The sequence below is a fragment of the Colobus angolensis genome, unplaced genomic scaffold, assembly GCF_000951035.1.
Source record: "Colobus angolensis palliatus isolate OR3802 unplaced genomic scaffold, Cang.pa_1.0 Scaffold342, whole genome shotgun sequence".
Taxonomy (NCBI): Eukaryota; Metazoa; Chordata; class Mammalia; order Primates; family Cercopithecidae; genus Colobus; species Colobus angolensis.
In genome coordinates this window covers 4,784,784-4,789,601 of record NW_012116733.1, presented here as the reverse complement: position 1 = coordinate 4,789,601, position 4,818 = coordinate 4,784,784, and the positions used below count along the sequence as shown (strand labels likewise).

At 40.3% G+C, this 4,818-nt stretch overlaps 1 long non-coding RNA gene across 1 annotated transcript in view; it reads right to left on the bottom strand.

The window, feature by feature from the left end:
• Positions 1-3,436: 3,436 nt before the first annotated feature.
• LOC105519273 overlaps positions 3,437-4,818 on the bottom strand; it is a 356,472-nt gene continuing 355,090 nt past the window's right edge. The window contains exon 6 of the long non-coding RNA XR_001002941.1: positions 3,437-3,669. This is a non-coding gene — a long non-coding RNA (uncharacterized LOC105519273). The remainder of the gene's footprint in view (positions 3,670-4,818) is intronic.

Here is a 4,818-nt window from a genome sequence, read left to right as displayed (position 1 = left end):
ATGTGTACACATTGTTTAGCTCCCAGTTAAAAGTGAGAACATGAGGTATTTGACTTCCTGTTCCTGAGTTATTTCACTTACTATCCACTTAAATTTTTAAGTGTGTGGTAAAGTATCGTTAACTATGAGCACAGTGTTGTCTCCTACTCTTCAAAGATCTCTTGAGAAGACTGCTAAGTCCACCAATCCAATCTTAATCCTTTTGTGAAGAGGTTGCAAGCTGGTAGTGTTTAGAAAAGATCTACCCAACAGATGCATTACATTTGCACCACATGGATTTAAAAACATAACTAAACTGTCAACAGTTAAAATTACACATGCATAAAGACAAAGGCAGCTTTCTAAATTCTCTTGACCAATAGAACTCTCTCTCTCTATGCTGGACCCAAATTCTGCGAATGCTAAATCAGCCTCTATTTCTCACCCTCTGCTCTTAAATCATTTATATGATATTCCTAATTTCTGCAGAGGTTTGAGTTTTCTGCTCCCAAGACACAAAGAGCATTAGCCATACTATTCATCTCATCTATGTGCAACATTTAATCCTGCATTCACTAATGCCACTAGTCCTCTTGGAATGACTTCCTTTTTGCCATTGGTCTGGTCTGACCACTTCAAGTCCCACTTCACCAAGAAACTTCCCAAGGCAACCAAGGCTAATTTGGATTTCTCTTTTCTGTGAACTCAGATAACACCACACAAAGCAGTACTTGATCAGGCTGTTTTGCAAAGAGTCAAAGATAATGTCCCAGTTAGACCTTTGATCAATGCCACCCTTGTTAATTCACAAGAGACAGGGTAAGCCACCAGTAAATCTCCTCCTTTGATTAAAAATGTTTTATTGATTTAGATCCTCTTTCTGTTTACTTTTCCTTCAGAAAAATATTGTCCCCATCCTCCATCATTTTTTTCCTGATAATTCAGAAAAGTATCTGGGCCAAACAGGAAAACAATGCATCTCTCCTTCAGTTTCAGAGGAGGTTGTTGTTGGAAACCTGCAGTTTGCTTAAGGACAGGGATTGTATCTTCCCTACCAGGTACCAAGCACATGGACAGGAACACCGGGCCTCAGTAATCAATAAAAGTATTCAAAAGAACAAATGAAGAAATGAAGACTAGTCTAAATGGAGACATGGGCTAAATGTAGTTGAGTCACTTGAGTAAGACTGACTTTTGCAGGAAGTAGAGCTTCTGTGATTTAATATGAAAGCGTAACCGATCAGAAATAACTACTCCACCATTTATCACTGTCTCAAAAGTCATTCCTCAGAACCATTCTTAAGAATCATAATACTGTCCAAATATCTTAATGAGAGGTAGTTCTTTAAGTTGTTAATAGCTTTTCTTTTCACAGTATTTCATTATGGGCAGTGACTTCTAACTGCACGAGCTAGTGGGTTGCAGAGAATTTATCCCACCACAGACATGGAGGAAGATGAGGGAGAATGGGTGCCAAGTTCTGGGACGTTGGTAGAAACAACAGAAATGAATGCTATTCCGCCGTGAAAGCTGACAAAATCACATACACAAAAGAAAAGGAGACATTAGAGCATATTTGTCTTAATCTACTCCTTCATGAGAGCACATAAGCCTAATCATCTAACACAATAAGCAACTACCTCAGGATGAGGTCTCTAATTAGTAGCCAACTTAAGAAAGTGGCTCTGTATCTACTGTTCTTTCCCAAACATTTCATCAGAAAATTGCACTTTTTCTTCACCTATTAAATCATTTTTTTTACAAAACTGATCCATGACTTGACAGTAATTTTCCCAGTGTTATTTTATAGCAGGAGTTTACACCAACACTTGGCTGAGGAATGAACTTCCTTATCCTTCTAGTGGGTACAATCTTCCAGGCTCAGCTATCTTGAGAAGGCAGGCCTGGCACTGGGAAACAGGTGGGGGCTGTTACAGACACTGAAATGTGAAACAGGAGACAGGCTGAGCAGTGTTGCAGGGAGACTGCACCAATTCAAAACCTGATTATCTGGTCATTTTTTTCTCTGGCATCTGCTCCTGAACTCCATTCATCATGAACTGTTAAAAAAAAAAAAAAAAATCTAGTATTTGTGCAATCACCTTAACATTAGAAAGACCCAGTCTGGAGGAGAATGTGTAAGCATATTTGGAAAAAAAGAAAAAGTGCAAGTGAGAAGAAAAAAAAAAAAACTACAGGGAGCATTGTAAATCTATTTAAAAACAAAATCTAAATGTCATACTATATATCATCCCATAATGAAGCTCCTGCTGTGCCCTCCACTGTCTCCTTCTTGCTTTGGCTCCAGGCTAGGCTGCATCAGCCATGAGATAATATCTGTATATATTTTTCGACCAGCAGCACCGAACAGAGGGTTCTGGGGGCTTATTGCCCAATTTGAATTTTAGAATAAAGGAAGAGAGGATCTTTGGTAAAGCGCAAATTAAGCCAACATCCTAATTGGCAGTGACAACCTCTCAGGTCTGTAGCCCTCTCGTATCTTTTTGTTTTTTTCCGTGGGCTGTTGTCCTCTCTAACTTTCTATGGTGGTCAGTGTCCAGAGACCCTCTCCTTTCTGTCCCCTCTAAGATCTGCTTTTTGCAAAGCATTAGGAATTCATTTGCACTAAGGTTTGGATATCTAAGGGCAGCTTTTGGTGGATAAACTGTCCACCAGAACAATGTAAGGAGGTTTTCACTAATGAAATTGCAAGTATAAGTTATCAAATGACATGTATACTAGAAGAGACTTGGGGAAGTCTGGGCAAGGGCTTAAGAGGCAAGCTCCTTCCCCGGGAAAATGTCTTCCAAAGTTTGGCCACTAATTCTTGAAACCAACAGTTCTTTTTAAGGGGAATGGAGCTGGAATTAAGGTCAGGCAACATGACTGCATCTCCACGATTATTAAACACTTTGATCACCATCCTTCCTACCTCTTAGATGTAGTTCTACAAACAAGAACTGAAGTACAAATAATAAAGTTCAGAAGTTATCACACGATCGTCTCATTCGAATCTGAAAGTAGATAAGCGATCCTTGCAAATGCGAGGTTAAGAAGTGGCAGAATAACTATAAAGCCTTGTGCTGCTTATTTCTGTGGACATAACCTTTGTTTTTAGCTCTGGCCCTTGTTTAATAAAAAGAGGTTGAGATTTAGGATTGGCAAAAGCAGAAACTTTCTGAGAAGGAAGAAGGTGAAAGCAAGCATCAATAATAGATAAATAAGATCGGCACAGGCCTGCCAGTTGTAGTCCCAGACCTCTAACAAGACCCCATATAGCAGACAACCCTTTAATAGGAGGCATCCTGTCTTCACTGTGCCTCAAGACGGGGAGCAGAGGTGAGAAGTTCATTGCATATTGTTTCCTTAGCTCCCCGCTTACCACGGGGCTGTCATTTCCTCCCTTCAGCCTCTCAAATGTAAGTCTGTGTTTAGAGGGTTGTAGCAGGCAGTCAGCTCAGTCTTAATATTCTTTATTAAAGATCAAATAAAAACACAAAAAGGAGACGCAGCCCGAAGAGCTTCCTCATGGCAGGGGGCCCATCTCTTGGAAAAATGACTGTCCACTTGTTTTGTCATGTGTCCTCCCCATTAGAGGTTCCCGGAGTGCTCCTTGGCATCATCTCTAATCACACACCCTCAGCAGAACCCTGTGAGAGTGATTTTTCTGTAATGAAAAGATCAGAGCCTCTGGGGAAGAGAGGAGAGGAGAAGGAGAGGCTTTAGTGTGTATGCTAGGTTGGAGGAACAGATAGAAAGAATGTAATACTCTTACACTTCATGCCATATACACTTAAGTGGAATAAGTTACCCCATTAAACTTTTTATTCTGCACTTTCAGGGATGGTTTACTGAAAATACTAGTTCAATATACATCCATTCTGGTGAATATTCTATATTAGCACACTAGTAAGCAGAACTTCCAAAAGTTTATATCGAGGATGAAGCTCCTCCCAGTGATGACATTGTGAAAGGGCCATTGCAGACGAGTCTGTCTTCTGTCTTCATTACATGCTTATAACATTTAGTACTAGGGATCTTAGATAGTTCATCAATGCTAAATAATAGTCAGGTGGTCATTCAACATAAGTGATCATTTTTTCCCTCCAAAGTCTCCTCCCTAGCTCTAGGCTTGGTACATTACACGGCTCATCTCGTTTATCCCTGTGCCTGCGCCCTGTTCATTCATTCATTTATTCAGTGCTTACTTATGAACAGTCCTTGAGGGCACAATTCGAAAAAATCAGAAATGATTGCTAACTTCATACAGTTTGTATTTGAGACAGGGAGACAACCAATAAACAAATAAATGGGTATAAATGAGTATACAGTACACATTTTGTGTAACCTTATACAAGGAAAAAGAAGCAGTGTTGCCATGAGAAAGAGAAATAGAGATAACCACCATAGATTGGACATCAGAGGAAGCCTTTCCAGAGGATGGGAAAGAGCCAGGAGAAATGTACTCTAGAGAAAAAGCAGATGCATGAAGATTCTAAGTCTGGCTTTTGTCTGACCAAATCTTTTTATGGTCTCTTAGCCCTCCCTACTTTGTTTCTGCTCCTCTTCTCACAGACAAAAAGGCTTGGAGTTAGCTCTGGAAACCAGCAGTTTGTAAAGGCCTTGCTTCTTACCAGCAAAATTATTTGCTAATCATGCTATGTCTGTCTACTTACCTGCTGTGTTTTCCTGCGGTCAGTCTACCTCACCCTTGTAAGTCACATTCCAGCCACCTTCTTAATGCTGTTTTCATTACTTCTCTTTGTCATTAATTCAAATCCTTTCCTTCCTTCCCTCCCTCCCTCCCTCCCTCCCTCCCTCCCTTCCTTCCTTCCTTCC